Source organism: Lissotriton vulgaris, chromosome 3_1 (genome assembly GCF_964263255.1).
Source record: "Lissotriton vulgaris chromosome 3_1, aLisVul1.2, whole genome shotgun sequence".
Taxonomy (NCBI): Eukaryota; Metazoa; Chordata; class Amphibia; order Caudata; family Salamandridae; genus Lissotriton; species Lissotriton vulgaris.
Genome location: NC_141689.1, coordinates 1,579,389,998 through 1,579,406,697, shown reverse-complemented (window position 1 = coordinate 1,579,406,697; position 16,700 = coordinate 1,579,389,998). Strand labels below are relative to the sequence as shown.

Genomic DNA, 16,700 nt, shown 5'->3' with positions numbered 1-16,700 from the left:
ATCTCCAACTCTGATAATTCTGGTTGTCTTAGTTCAAGAGAATTAGAATCCACTATTAAATAAAAATATCAAACAATTCTCCATAGATCCTTCTTGGAAACACAGTGGTACAAAGATAATTGAACGGTTGTCCTGGTCGTGTTTTTGATGTCCTCTGCAAATTAACTGGAATGCATCATTGCAACTGTTCCTAGTGAAATCACAACAACGTGGAAAATTATCTCAACCAATGGTAATGACGAATAGAGAAGCTTCTGGGTACTCCCATGTGCTACAGAGGGCAGCTTATACATTTAACTATAACCTTCTGGGATTGATGTCATCGAAGCTCTGCTAGTAAATTTCCGGCCTGATTCATTAACTTCATTTCAAAGTGATGTTGCACGTTTAATGCAGTCGAGTCAAGCAAGGTTCCGGAAAGAATCCCCTACAATCCCTGCATACTACAAAACAAAGGGTGTAGGGATGTTTCCTCCCCCTGATAGGCTGTGTTAAAAAATTATGTTAGTTCAACAAAGTTTGCTCTATAATGGTTGCTCTATCACAGGGACTGGATGGGAAATGTCAGCCACCTATGTCCCACTCATTCCCACTTCTTTCATCTTTCTATGTTTTGGATCTCATGCTGGGCTTGACACAAAGGATACATATACACTGCCTTCATTATTGAATTCCGATGCTTTTAATTAAATTGGCTGTTTGCATATTTTAAATATGCTTCTGCCTAACAGAAGTAGTTCTGTCGTATTCATGCTGAGACCCTCTCTATCAAATGTCTTACCCCTCTTCTTCCACACATATGGAGACATCAAACTAAACAAGCACTAAAACCGGTGAGGTGCCTGTCACTTTGTGGTCTGTACAGTGAAAGACAAGCTACTTAATATACAGGTCAAAGGCTAATTGACCTGTAAATTAGGATAATCTTCTTCTTCATCCCTCCCAATCGGGTTTTAGGGCGAAGCACTCCATGGAGACCGCCCTCCTTTTTTCCACTGAATTGCTTCGTAGCAAAGTAGATGAGGGACACACAGCAGCTCTGATACTTTTAGACTTGAGTGCGGCATTTGATACCGTATCGCACTCAGGGCTCCTTGCTCGCTTATGTGAGTTGGGGATAGTCGACTTAGCCTACGAATGGATGGGCTCTTTCTTAGCTGATAGGAAATTTCAAGTGCATTGCCCCCCATTTAATTCCAAACCCCGGTCTCTTAGACAAGGGGTTCCGCAGGGATCTATATTGAGCCCCACATTGTTTAATCTTTACATGGAGCCCCTGGCAAGGCTGGTAGAATCGTATGGGGTGGATATTGTGTCATATGCGGATGACACTCAGCTGGTGATCATTCTATCTCATAACCCAGTTGAGGCAGCTGAGAACCTCTACGCCTGTCTTGTGGCACTTGCTGGCTGGATGAAGAATAACTGTTTGTGCCTTAATGGGAACAAGACGGAACTTTTAATAATCGATTCGTCTCCCTCGATCTGGACATCAGCCGGGTGGCCTGCGGATTTGGGTACTATGCCCTCTCCCTCTGATACGGTGAAAAATCTGGGTGTTCTCCTGGACTCCAATCTTTCATACTCCCAACATGTGGGGATTGTAGCCGGGAAATGCTATGGCATACTAAAGGTCCTCCGCAAAATTTTAGATCTTCTCCTCATTAAAGCGAGGAAAACCTTAGTGCATGCCTTAGTCACTTCTCATCTTGATTATGAAAACTCACTGCTCTGTGGACTTAGTAAAAAGGGTCTGACCCAACTCCAATGTGTCCAGAATGCGGCGGCCAGATTGGTCTTGAACCGACCCAGGAAGTCATCTGGGAAGCTTGCTCTACATATCTTGCACTGGCTTCCCATGCAGGAACGTGTTCGGTTTAAAACAATGTGCATCACTCACCGCATAGCACATGGCCGCTGCCCTGTCTATCTCCAAAACATGTTGACCGTATACCGTCCCAAACGGTTGCTAATATCCATGGGCAGTATGCAGCTGGTGGTTCCTCGTATCCGCAGAGCGCGGATGGGAGGGCGGTCTTTTAGGTTCCTAGCCAGTAAACACTGGAATGAGCTTCCTATTGAACTCCGGATGGAACCATCTGAATCACGATTCAGGCTGAAATTGAAGACCCACCTGTTTCTCAAAATCTAGTGATTGTAGGATCCTTCTGTCTTTTTCCCTCTCTGCTGGGCCTGTTTTGGGAGTTCTGATGGATTGCATTCATAGCGCGGAGACGTACTGTATCTTCTGTGTAACCAGGCGCTTAATAAATGTTTTTATTATTTTATTTTATTATTAAGAGACTCTTCATTACTTGGTCTCAATGAATATCTTTCAACTGTCCACCAACAGGCTTTTTGACAAGCAAATCCTTTTTACATGCATTCATATTTTTTATCGACACATAACACAAGTTTGAAGCCTTATATAGTCAGAGATTCAACTTTATTGTAAAAGAGAAGCACCAATTTCAATTTCAAAGCTTTATTCGATTATTAAAAACAATCATAAAAGCATACAGTGTTAAAATAGAAAATAAGATACAAGACATGCGACAGATATTACAGTAGGTGAAACAGCTCAATTGGTAACAAGGTTAAAACACCAGGCTTTTCCTATGTGAGACAGCTTTTAGTAAAAAGGTAGCGGTAAAAAAACAGATGTCCAACGTATCAAGTGCAAATAACAGTTTCAGCGCTTGTGCAGTAGTAAACACTGAATATTTCTTAAAAACAGGTTTGAGGTAGTAAAGACGAAGGTGCAAGTAAAAAGGGCAGATAAGCATAAAGTGCAATGTGCTTTGCTTAGTTAGGCCATCACAGGGGCAGGGGGTTTGGCTATAAATTTTCATCTGTGGAAAAGCCACCAGGTTATGGACAATGCCTAATCTCAACCTAGTGAGAACAAACTGGTGAGATTGCTTAGTAATAGCTTTTAAGTGCATAGGCATGCCCCTGTCTTCCAACATGTTAGAATGATAAAATACATGAGTTGACATGAGGCTACATTGGACCCTACGCAAGTTAGATTTGGTCCCTAAAAACACATTTTTAAGTTCCTTTTTTGGTACAGTAGCAGCACTATAGAGGTCATCAAAAATATCAAGATTAAAAATTTCACTGTAAGAAGATGAAACATAATTTAGCCAGGGGATCTTACGGACATTGTCCAACCGAAGACAATCTTAGATTATCTGCCTGGTAAAATCAGTCTCATCCTTAACCCAGATTGAACTCCACACCATGAGAGGTCTCATTCCTGTTAGGTCTGTAAGATGATCCAGGCCCACCTCTCTATGGCTCAGTTCAGTGGATGCCGAGGAGGGATGGCAAAGAAGTTGTTTAAGGAACTGGTTCTCTGTAGCTTGCAAATCCCTGTGATTACAGTAGCCCCATATACCTGATCCATATAAAGCAATGGATACACATCTATGCCTATAGATATTTAACATGTCAGGAATGCGGCGACTACCTAATTTGGATGCAAACCGGAATACTCCAGAGGAGCTTTTGCCCATCTTAGCATTTACGTTTAAAATCTCGGGTGCCCAAGTCCCTCTATTATTAAAAGTTACACCGAGATAACAGAATTTGTCCACTACCTCTATTCTGTGATTGTTAAAATGAAATGATTTATAAAGTTTCATCCGTTTCCCACAGGCCATAATGAAGGTCTTAGAATTGTTAATTTTCAGTTTTCTCCCCTTAATAAAATCGTAAAAATAATTCATAAGGTTTTGGAGTCCGTTCGGGGTGCGCGAGAGTAGAACCGTATCATCAGCATATAGCAGGACCGGCACAGGATGACCACCAACCTGCGGGGAATCTGCCTGTACCCTCTTCAGTTCGGACTCCATAGAGTTTATAAAAAGGGAGAAAAGCAACGGGGCCAACACACAGCCTTGCCTTATGCCTGACTTGCGGATCTGGGCTGATAATTTATTATAGAGTCTGGCCAGGAAGTATATAATTGCTGGGGGGGTTCCCATTTCCAATAAAGTGGACCATAACAAAGTATGATCCACTAGATCAAAGGCACTCGAGAGATCAGCGAAACAGAGAAATAAAGAACCCTGTTTCGCTTGGGTGTATTTCCCGATGATAAGGTCGAGATTAATACACTGCCCTGTTGTCCCAAGGCCCTTACGGAAGCCATATTGGGATTCTGCTAGAATTTTGTTGTCCTCCGCCCATTCCTCTAGTCGCATCAGTAGGACCCTGCTCATAATCTTAAGTGAGGAATCCAGAAGGGAGATAGGGCGGTAGTTCTTTGCCTCTCCTCTAACTCCCTTCTTATAAATCAGTATGATTATGGATTCACTCCAGGTAGATGGTGTACTATCCCTAACTGAGGCAAAAAACACCTGTGTCAGGAGCGGGCTCCAAAGTGCCACGTTGGATTTATACAGGTCAACCGGGACCCCATCCGGTCCCGGTGCCTTCCCCCCTTTACTCTGTCTAATGGCAGTTTCCACTTCATGAAGAGTAATACCCAAGGATAGCTTTGGTTCATACAGGGGGGAGGAGGAGCTAGCACAAACCTCCCTGGCCGGGTCAAACATTTCTGTAAAATGTACAACCCAGTTCTCTTCGCTAACCTGAGCTGATAATATAGGGAAGTCTTCCTTTACAAGAAAAGGGCTGTTGACCGTATTCCAGAAGAGCTTGCTGTCATGCAGTACTGCTGCTTTAGTCAAATCATCCCAGGCTTGCTCCCTTAGCTCATGTTTTCTGCGTATTAAGTGCTTTTTGTATGTCAGTCTGAGGGATGTAATGGCCTCCCTATCTCTGGGTTGTTTAGAAAGTGCCGGCTTAAGTTCTTGGAGGGATTTGGTGCACGCACTATCAAACCAACCAACAGTTTCCTTTTTTGTTAGGCCTTTGATGATGGTAAGAGATCTTTTTATGATAGTACCTAATTCCTCAAAATCAGCTATAATGCACTCAGAGGATGCCTCTGGATCCAAACATTTAAGTATTGCTACAGACCCCGCTCCTACAATTTTATGCTGCAGCTTCTCGGAGTTATCCACACACCATTTGATACGGATGCCAATCTGCCTACAGGGGGTTACATCTTCTACTATTGTGCGCTGGATATTAACCTGGAGCCCCCAGACGCTAATCAACATGGTGATGGCATTATGATCACTACTTCCAAGATCTGCAACAATGGGAACCGAACAAAATGGAACCATATGTCCAGAAACTAATAAATGGTCAATAACAGAGGCCATATTCAATCCTACAAAAGTCGGTACTGGATTACCCTCATCGTCTGCTGCCGGGGAGTGTATCAAAAGATCCAGGTTTAACATAAGAGAATTGAGGGAGTCACCATATGGTGAGTGTATAAAATGTGCCCGATTTTCCCCATTATCCCCGTCATACCCGCAGATTTTGGTGAATGAGTGGGGACAGGGACGAATATTAAAATACCCTCCCCAGATGATATCAAAGGGTTTATGAATGCCTTTACAAATATTACTCACAGCTAAACCCAACTCATCCACCACAGAGGTATTTGAAGCATCAAACAAGTTGTTGTAATGGTTAATCAACATGGTTACATGACCCCGTTTGTGTTCCAGGCTTAAAATCTGCGAATGAAAACCCACAGTCTGGTGCAATTTTACGCGAACAGGGAGATTCACAGACAGTAAAATTACTAACCCCCTTTGGCCCTACCCATATTTGACCTTTGTGCCAGGTTGTTATATGACACGAATCCATCGAGGATGATATCAGTTGTTACCCATGTCTCTTGTAGACATAAGACATCAAACTCGGAGAGGATTTTGCTCCAGCCCAAGGACGACATTTGCCGGCTCCAGCCAGCAATATTCCAGCTGGCAAATTTGAAGCCCGGGGTACAGGGGGCTGGTTCAGAGGCCTTGGGTACACTGGAGAGTGGCATAGTGACAACAGATGAAACCGTAGAAACGGGAAAATGGGAAGGGACAAGGGGGTTAGCTCCCTGGGGGAGTGAATGCACCGGTGTAGAGATGGAGGATGTTACGGGTGCTATGATGTTCGATAAACTTTTACCCACAACTGCTACTAAACTATTATCCACGATGTCAACTCCCTGGGGTAGTGAATGTACCGGGGTAACGGTGTTACAGGTGCTAGAGTGGAAGATAGACTTTTACCCAAAGTTACAACTAAACTATTACCAGTAGCAGGGAGGGTAGGGACTGAGACATAGGTTGGAGGCAGTCAATCGACTCCGTCCAACCCGTTAAGACAATTAAAGCGATTAAAATCACAGAAAGGGGTCTCCGGTGGCAAAAAAAACGGTCTTGCTTCATACCCACGAAATCTACCCCTCCGCTCAACCCTCGTCCAATTACCTCGGCCTTGGTCATGATGCATATGGATAGGGGAAAAAAGAAGGACACTGGCAGCGTCTGAATGGTGGAATCGAGAGATCTATTAAACCCGGCACATATATGCAAAACTGTCCTAGGGTCTCGAAATCTCACCGTGATACAGTCCCCTGTTATAGATTTTCTGGTTTTGCCCAACCATGATAATTTCATTATTTCATTATTAAAGTGGGCTGGGAGGGGTCTATTCCAATTCAGCCATTTAATGACTTTACTTTTGAGTGATTGAAAATTCTCGGCTTCTCCAGCCTCTAGGGGAGGGGCACCTGCCAAAACTACCATGAAGCGATTTGCTTTAGGAGGCAGGTCGGGCCTACGTGGTCTAGGGGCAATCTTTTCAGGGAATGGGGGGGTATATGGCCATTAGATGTGGCCCCATTAGTTATGGTCGTTGAATGAACTGGACCAACAGGTAGCAAAGGTGGAATATTAGAATTGCTACTTTGTGTCGGGCTGGATTGCCCATAGAGGGTTGCAAAGGGGGAACAGCAGTAATCACTAAAGGGGGGCCTAAAGTAATGGGGGGGATTTGAGGGTTAGAGGGAGTATTAGACTTGGGGAATCCAGCTAAAATAGCTGCAGAGGTTTTCTCAATATTAGTCAGACGAAGTTCAATGCGTTCCAGCTTAGACTCTAGGGGGAATAAAAAAGATTTAAAAAGTGCTCCCAGGGTTTCTAAAGAAAAATCCAAACTAGGTAAAGGTTGAGATGAACCTAGTGTGGGGTTAGGGGTATCATGCCGATGTTTGGCAGATTTTGATTTGCCGCCCGTTTTTGAATTATGTGGCCTTTTACGTTTAGTTGCAACCCCTTCATTAACCCCATTTGATATAGTATCACAAATAACAGCGGAATCTGTGGGAATGGGCACATTAATATCAAGAACCATATCAATTTTTGGGAAAATTTTGTTAACCAATATGTCCAGATCAGGTGACGCCGAGTTGGTCTTCATAGATGTTAAAGATGAGGCCGTCGTGGCATTCTTACTAGTCTCTTTATGCCGGTCATGAGTTTTTGCATTAGCCAAAGTACCAAGGGAAGATCTTTTGTTGGCAGTTAGTTCCTTTGATAAACGCTTCTCAAGAGCGTTTATTTCAGTATCAATGAGGGTATTAGCTCTTACCAAATATTTCTCCATACCTCCAGTAATAACTGCTCCAACTAGAGATGACTTGCTCCTTGTTTCTCGACGGGACATTTCCCCACTCTAAGGATGTGCAGCAAAAGCAAGGGGAGGTCCGGCCTGGTCACGATCGGTCACGAACGGGCACAAACAGGCCTGGTCTTCGCCCGGCGACGTTCCCGCGCAGCGGGCCACAACAACCAATAAGTAGGGGTGGTTACAGGCTGTGGGCGGAGCAACAGGGAGAGCGGACCAGATGATGGCTGTAGGCCAGGCAGGGACTCCTGGGAGATGGAGTCCCTGCAACGCTCGCAGCCCTGTTGCGTGCCTCCAGCAAGAGCCCACAGTCCACAGCTCCTTCAAAGCGTCCGGTTGACTCTGACCCGGGACGCGAAGCGGCACCCGCTGAGCGGGTGCGGCGAGGTCAGGAAATGCAGGAAATGCAGCAGTCGTCCCAGCAGCGATGACTCCCCACAAGACAGAGTCTTCAACAATACACCCACGATGTGAGGGCAGGCAGGCAGTTAAATTTCCCTCAGGTGGGCTGTGGGCGGAGCAACATTGAGAGCAGACCAGATGATGGCTGTAGGTCAGGCAGGGACTCCTGGGAGATGGAGTCCCTGCAACGCTCGCAGCCCTGTTGCGTGCCTCCAGCAAGAGCCCACAGTCCACAGCTCCTTCAAAGCGTCCGGTTGACTCTGACCCGGGACGCGAAGCGGCACCCGCGGAGTGGGTGCGGCGAGGTCAGGGAATGCAGGAAATGCAGCAGTCGTCCCAGCAGCGATGACTCCCCACAAAACAGAGTCTTCAACAATACACAAGCACCAGTCCAAGGGCATACAGAAAATGTACAACACACAGAACTTTATACACAAATCTTTAAAACATCAGTGCCATCTCATACACAAACATGAACAAGCCATGAGAATACACTAAAGTACTGTGCAATCTCTTCTCTAAGGTCCTTCAGATATTCTATTGGAATGCCTAGGTTGGTATGTTTGAATACAAATCTCCTTGACTATTCAGCCAACGTGTTCATTTTGCATGATGGCTTCCATGGGACCAGATCCATTTGAGTTATACATAAAGAATTCAAATTTAGGTGATGTGTGCTATTTTCATACTCAAGAACGTAATTGTATCCCCATCAGTCTTGTTTTTGGCTAGAATATTACAAAAGGCTATGTGCAAAGTGTATCCTATTTCAACCATGAACAGATGGATGGAAAAGCAAGAAAACCTTTCCCCTAAACATCTTGCTAGTCTTTTTGGAAATCTTCTTCCTCTATCCATTTCTTAGGCAGGCATTGCATATATCTTATATATATTTATTATATAGATGTAAATAGTAATGTATTTTATAAATATTTATTTATCGTGTATGTATTTATTATGTTCTGTAAGATTCTATCCGTGCCCCTTTAATTGTTCTTCAGAAAGCCTCATTGTGTTCTTAAAGGGTAGGATGCCTTGTGTCAGCTCTACAAAATGCATTCTGCAATGGTTGCAGTTTCTTTAGGACTCATCTGCGTATGGCTTGCTGTGTCAGCCCTATCCCCATCCATCCTCTTCTTTCTTCATCCTTCTTTTGAGTCTCATGTATTAAACTCCTAGCTTGAAGCAAAGGAAGTATGTTTTATGTTTGCTACCGTGTTTACTGATGCCTATCACACTGTATCAGATTGAGAAAGGCGGGCCGGCATCGGCCACGCCACAAGTATGGTATGGCGGGCGCACCACTCTCCCCCCCCCTCTCTTTGGTGGAGGCAAGCCTGTCGTGCTACAATGACGCGACAGGCGCGCCTTGAAGCCGATTGAACCCCGGGCCTCCCAGTGACCCGGAAGTGATAGAATCACTTCCGGGTCACCAGGGAGCAAAGGCCAGGCCGGTTAGAACCTGCCTGGCAGTTAAGGGGTTAAAAGGCCGGGGAGCACGAAAGTCTGCCTTTTTTGACTCCGTGCTCCACGGCCTGCCACTCCAGTCCCTAGAAAGACTGTAACTGTTTTTCTTTTTTTTTTTCCTTGCAGTAATTGGATACTTGTGGTGCTGGCGTCAGGAGCATCTCTGAAGACGTCGGGCAGGCTCGCCGGGAGAAATCGGTCTACGTCTCCGGTGGCTTTTACTTTTTGTTTCCCCTGCAGGGAGCAGTAGCAGCATTCGGGAAGACTGGTCCCCCGATAGCGCGACGGCACCAGCGAAGCAGGTGGTGTGTGAAGACGAAGGCAGCTCGGCAGTGAATTAGGACGCCCGGACCCGCCCCTCCCTCCCGCTTCACGGAAGGTTCAGGTTTACGGGGAGCGCATGCAGCGCTTCGCCAAGGTATCGGGGAGGCTTCTGTGGCCGCTGCCCAGCGCATTGTGACTGCTGTCTTGCGCACAGATGCATGGCCAGTGGTTCGGTCCTGCAGCTCGCTAGGCTCGCTGGTGCATTAGGGGGCTCCCGGGAGCAATTTAAGCGCGAGAGCGCGATCCCTATTGGGCATAAAAGTGAAATGGTGAAATCCTTTCTTTAAATGCTTTGTAGCAGGAGGAGTACAGTATTGACAGTTTTTTTTAGATCTGGCATGACCGTTTTTTAACATGTGCATTTCTTATTGCATGGTGTTTGGCAATATAATAGGTCGTTTTTTACACAGACCATTTTGGGGGGCATAATTAATAACTGCAAGACTGTTAAAAAAAACACAGTGGCATCAGGATTATAACAAACTACAGACTGTTTTGGTAGGTAGATTTTTCAAACAGTGAACTTATAGTGTTTATTGTTTTAGGGGGTAGCCCAAAAGGGAGTCTGCTTACTGTTTTGGGGGCACAATCAGTTAAGGCTTGGTGCAAAAAGTCACAATACACACAGACTGTTTATTTCTGGGGTGTATTTATAATGATGTGTTCAGTTAGATAACCATTGTATTAGGAGAATATTTTAAAGCTGCAGATTGAGCTGATATCAGTGATATAACGTTGTCCTTGTCATAATTACACAATCCAAGCTCAAAAGACTCTCCACAGTGGTGCATCGGTGGGGGCACAAGGACATCACTCACTGAGGGCACAGACAGGCCGGCATTTCACTGGTTCTGTGGGCCGCACAGGCTTGAGATTACTCACCCGACACCCAGGTTAGCTGGTGTGGCGCGGCTCCAGTTACGTGGTGCTTACGGCCGGTCTGGGTACCTCCAACAGTGTGCAGGTAAGGACCTGGACAGGTTTTCCAGGCCAGGCAAAATGTTGTGGGAGGCTCTCAGTGAGAGAAAACATTGCGGTATAGATAACATTGTGTTCGCTGTGTTATTGTTGCAAGTTATAAGTGATCCTCCACTTGGGGCTCAGGTGCTATGGCCAGTAAGCGTGGTGCGAAGCGTTCCCGCATGGAACACATAATGGAGTTCATGATGCGCAGGATGGGGACTATGGATAGGAGATGGGGAAAGGTTGAAAAACTAGGGCAGAGCCTGGCGGAACTCGGAGAAAGAGTGGAAGGGCAGAGTGAGGAAGTTGGGAGGCCTAAGCGAACCATCGTGCCACTTAAACCCAGGGGTGAATTGGATCCACTCCCCAGGCGGGCTAGGCCCAAGAAGGGGAAGACCCAAGTAAGAGCCCCCGTGCCAGTCACTCATCTGTGGGTGGGCGGGGATAGACCCGGTCCATCGGGTGAGGTTCCTCCGGGCGGGGTTCCACTGGGGTCCCTTTCACACCAGTCCGGATAGTCCCAACAGATATCCCAGTGGTCCCCACAAATATCCAACTTGTCCAGCACCTATCCCAGTGGCCCCAACACCTATTCCAGTGGTCCCCTCGCATATTCCAGTGGTCCCTATACTTGCCCCAGTAGTCCCTACACCTTATTCAGTGGCCCCTACACCTATCCCAATGGTCCATGGGGGGGTGGCCCCGCAGGGTGGTACCCCATCAGGTACCCCAACAGACATCAATCAGGTCCCTCAGGAATTAGTGGCACAGATAGCGGCAGTTCTCCCTTGGTTAGGGAGGGGAGGGATGTTGCTAACTTCAGTGGGGCAAAGGAGGTAGGGGAGGACCCTTTGGCTGAGGCAAAAAAGATGGTGGCAAAGAATATTGCAACACCAGGCGGGACGCCAAGCGAGGGGCCAGGTACTCCATCTCTTCCGCAACCAACAGGGGGCGTTCCTTTAGCAGGAAACAACAAAGATGTGCCAGTGAGCAGCCATGGAGAGAACAAGCTGACGGAGCCAGCTGGAGTTGCTTCAATAGTGTAATGGCTGGATTTTCTGTTTAGATGGGATCAGCCCCCAGGGGCCCCTATGACCCAGCCAAAACGTACTCACCTTCCGTCCTCAGGACCACCTATCCAGGCACCTGGTACCTACCTGAGGATAGGGAACTCGCAATATACAAGCTCATATTATCAAAAACACCACTAAATCTATAGGGATACTAAGAATACTCACTGATTACTAGGGATATCCATACCCTACACTACACTTATTTACATCAGTTGGTCTCGCGGCCACCCTGACCCAGACCGTTCTACCCTAGGGCAGATCTGACACACAATCTGGTGCGTCTACACACGTGGGTCTGCAGCCCCCGTGCTCTCCTTTTCCAAGCGTTCGCGATCCTGCGAAACATCCACGGCAGTGTCCCTCCTGCCGCTCTCACTTAGTCTTTTACCACAATCCGGTGGCTTTACACACTGGTTTGACACTCCAGTGCTCTCATTAACGCCGCATGTCAAACGACGACCACATTCCTATGAACACCTATACATATATATATATATTGGGATATTATCTCCGCTGTCTACTCGGGATGAAACTACAATAATAACTTTAGATGTGGGTCCAGATTATTGTGTATTACCGGCTCTTGGCATCAAAGGTCCACTCACTCCCTATTTATGTGATCACCACTCACCTGATTGGGATTACTCATCCATTCATGCAGCAATTACCTAGGAGCTATGTTTACCCTTAGTGAACAAGAATAGGGATTACACACCAGTTAGTTATAAACTGGGGACATTTATTACAGTAATATAAACATTTATGCAAATCTAACAAAGGCTATAGGTAGAACACACCGCTTGAAAGAGAAGGATTACACATAACAGGAACACTCCGCTGAAAGGGAAAAGATTAAGTGTAGCTAATGTGATGAAAACAATATCACCTGATTAGTGTGAAGTCTTGTTCTAGCTGTCATCTGGGTTCCTCTCTCGTCTGTGCCTTGGCTCATCTCATGCTCTCTCTCCTCTCCTGCACTCTTGGGTACACGTCTGCGCTGATCGCTCTGTCTCTGGACTCCTCTCCCCCGCTCTGACTGTCTCTCCACTTTGCGTCTTCACTCTTTAATGGTTCCTGCCGCTCTGATCACCGTTCATTCTACTATCTTAGTCGCTCTTTCTCTGCGCCAATGTCCAATTCCATCTGCTCCCATAGGTTAATCCACGAGCTCTCCTCTATCTCTTCTAAAAGGCATTACTTCAGACTCCAGCTATTCACACTTCCTCCTGATAAACAACTGCTTCTGACTGCTTCCTTCAGTTCCAGCTCACTATTCAACTCAGCTCTTCTCCAGATTGAACCCTCTCTCTCTCTCTGCCAACTCCACTCCACTGCTCTCCTCTCTCTCTGCTGGACTCTCTTCTGCACGACTCACTCTCTCCTCGACTCCTCTCTGACTGACTGACTCCGCCTCTGCACTTCACAAATATAGAATGCTGTTTCCTCATGGAAAGTTCCAGCCAGCAGCTTCTTCTCACCAATCCCATGCACCAGGCTCCTTGCGCCAGACGCTCCCACAGTGGCACAGTCTGCTTGTTTCGTCTAGAGCCTGAGCCCGGGAACAATTCCTGATTAGATTCAGCTCTGGCCGGTTCTCTCCGGTCCGCTTAGGGCGAACAACAGTTATAACTATAAACATTGCTTTTGCCCTAAAAAGCCTCTCTGCTTCCATCAAGATGGAGTCTCTCTAGCTTTAGGCCTGAAAGGGGTGAAATGCTCCTTAGCTCTGTCAGAATACCTACATAAACCATACCAATATGTCTAATATGTCAAAGCCAATAGGCAATAGACAGGTTAAAGTCAAGAATAAAGGCATATTAAGCAGCTATCCTCTTCTAGGTCTGGAAAAAGGGCTTAAAAGGGCCAACACAGGCTAAGAATACCTATACTAGATGCGAGCAAGAATAATGATCTATTATCACTGCTAAATAAAGCCACAAACACTGCCATTACACTCCACCCTTAGATCCTTATCTTGCGAGCATCTTATAAACAACAACAACCATCTAAACAAACATCAACATAATCTATCCAACATAGGCTAAAAATACCTATCCTAGATGTGAGCAAGATTAAGATCTATATCACTGCTAAATAAAGCCCAAGGGGCCTACCACCCTTAGATCCTTATCTTGCGAACATCTGACAAACAATAACATCTAAATAAACAAACATCAACACAATCTATCAACAAATCAAAACCTAAAAAACTCCCTAAAAACAATGACAACTCAAGAAAATTCCACCTAAAACTCAATTGTAGGGAATAGAAACCTAAAAACAAATCAAAGCACCCTTGACTTGAATGCTGAAACATATCTGAGATTGGATCTGATAACAACAGAAACTAACCAAAGCATCCTCAAACTAAATGTTCCTCAACTTCTAATGATAACTGGTGAAATCTAGTGATGTAGGGACTTATGTGTTGAATGAAAACAGCAAGGGGCCTAAATGGGCCTACTTCGGACAACTTAAGGCTAAATAAGGCCTACCTACAGTTGTGAACTTAAAACCTAAATGTGTTTCAACTTCCAATGAGAAAACAAGAAAGGGCCTAAATGAGCCTTACGTACTATAGGCAACTTAAACTAATGATGACACATGAAACTATTGGTGTAGGTGCTAATATGTGAGATGAAAATAACAATAGGCCTAAATGAGGCCTATTTACACAAGTTGACCTCGCACACCAAAATGCTGTATAGCAAACACAATGTTAGTATTCAGTAAACATTCATGTTATGACTAAAGTAAAGTCAAACTGTTCTCCCAAGGAATTGGTACAAGTCAATTTTTCTTCGTTATGTTCTCTTTATTGATTGAAACACTCGCAGATAAAAAATAGCCAACGCGTTTCGTCCGAAACCGGACTTCTTCAGGGCTATATTTAAAAGATACAAAAATATATATTACAATGTGTCAATACATACAATGATTCATAAAAAAGTTTTATCAAAACATACTACTGTAAAATTCACAGGATCATTTACGGCACACCAGACTGATTCAATATATACAATTAGTGAAAAAAGGACTTGAACTGGTTATCCACATTCCGGGGAGAACTAATGCTGTAACAGAGCACTTGGTAGGCCAAACAGACACTAATGTATAAACAGAGTTTAGAGGAAGCAGTGTCTACTGGGTTTGAAAACACAATACACAACATAATGTTTTTATGAGAGCTCAATAGTCTCCAGTTTCCGTTCTCTCTCAACAGTATAGAACCAACAATGCCTACTGTCTCTTCATTATAGGCTACATGCTGACAGTCAATTGTAATTCTATGTATCCAATGCACAATATCCGCAAATCATAACGTTCATGTTTCAAGTTCCTGTATAAATGCCGATGACGTGGCATTATGCATAGGTTATAGCTGGTCTTATTAACAAGCAAGTAATACAGTCTCAATTCTCAGTACAAAAAGCTGCCCATCAGTGTGAGCCAAACACAGCGAACATATATCAAAATATGTGCAGATAGAATTTAGCATGTATCCACAAGCAAAAGTGCACACAATTCACAATTTTGAGAACATGAGTGAAGAATCAAATAGGAGCTCCAAAAAGTTTTTTGGCAAGTATCCAATACCTTTGCGCAGTGTGTTCCTATATTAATGGTCTTCTCCGTCCTGGCCAGTATACAGATAGTCAAATTCTACAAGTAAATATATCAGTATTTTAGTAATGAAAGTTTCTAAACAAAGTTTGCACATAACGAGAGAAATCCATTACTCTATGACGTGTTTATTTAATTATTCTAAAGTATATATTTCTGCACGCTGAAATTGTGCAACAAGCTTATTACTTTATGGGCTCACCTAATCAGGGAATTGTGAGCCACTTTAGAAAAAGGATCAAAGTATGCACTTACTATGATTAAAAAGTTCGCGGATTCAATTATACATCCTTTCATATATGGATCCAGTAAGAGGTAGCAAGAGATCAAAAGGTAATGCCTGGAATTTAAAAAGAAAAGGAAAAGGCACATGTTACGTTACAAAATTTATTTTGGACCCAAGAATTATGTTGAGGTATTAAGGCGTCTAGAGACATTGATCTCTGTATTTCACACCGTCTGGCATTATAATTAAAAGGATAGCAGATGGAATGCATCCTTTCATATATGTATTTAGTGAGAGTAGACAAGAGATAAAAGGTAAAAGAAGTGAACGCCTGGGATTTAAAAGTATTGCTAAGGTATTGATGCGTCTTGAGACATTAGTCTCTGTATTTTCCACCATCTGGCATTTATAGGTAAAAAGTTGGCAGATAGAATTATGTCTTCTTTCGTATACGTATTCAGTAAGAATTAACAGGAGATCCAAAAGGTAAACGTCTGGTAAAAAAAGGAGAAGATGGGCTCATGTTATGTGACAAGGTTTACCTCTGCCCCACGAAATTATACTAAGGTTTTAAACCGTCTAATGACATTAATTCCTGCATAACCCACTGTCTGGCATTGTTATTTTAAATAATCCCAGTGATTCAAGTTATTATTTTTCAGTCTTATGAGGTTGGTGCACGAGGGCAAAGTCGGCCCGAGGCAGCAGCCTGTGATAATATATCCCCCATGTTAATAAGCAAGACGATATGTTCGTGTGTCCGCCATCTTGAAATGGTTAAGTTAAACAATTACATTGGGAAATTAGTCACAGAAATGGATTGTATCAAGGTCTTGGGCCCAAATAGAGTCCAGGCGATCAAAGCCTAGTGAAGAAAATATCCAAAACGGTATTTTGAAGCCTTGGCAAGTTAACTACCCCAGGCTTACCTTAAATTCGGCGAGTCCGTCGTGTATGCGTGTGGTCGTCTGGTATCCGGATTCCATAATGCAGGCACCGCTGCGGGGGTATATATAGTCCTCAGGAGTGGACAATTAGTTAATTAAGTCTAATAATTGGTAAGTGCCGGG

At 44.4% G+C, this 16,700-nt stretch overlaps 1 long non-coding RNA gene across 1 annotated transcript; it reads right to left on the bottom strand.

Annotated features, from left to right (window-relative positions):
- Positions 1 to 12,498: 12,498 nt before the first annotated feature.
- Positions 12,499 to 14,443, bottom strand: LOC147728213 (uncharacterized). Its single transcript, XR_015309366.1, has 2 exons — positions 14,297 to 14,443; positions 12,499 to 14,260 (listed from the first exon to the last, which is right to left on the bottom strand). It is a non-coding gene; the product is annotated as an uncharacterized LOC147728213 (long non-coding RNA).
- Positions 14,444 to 16,700: the final 2,257 nt, after the last annotated feature.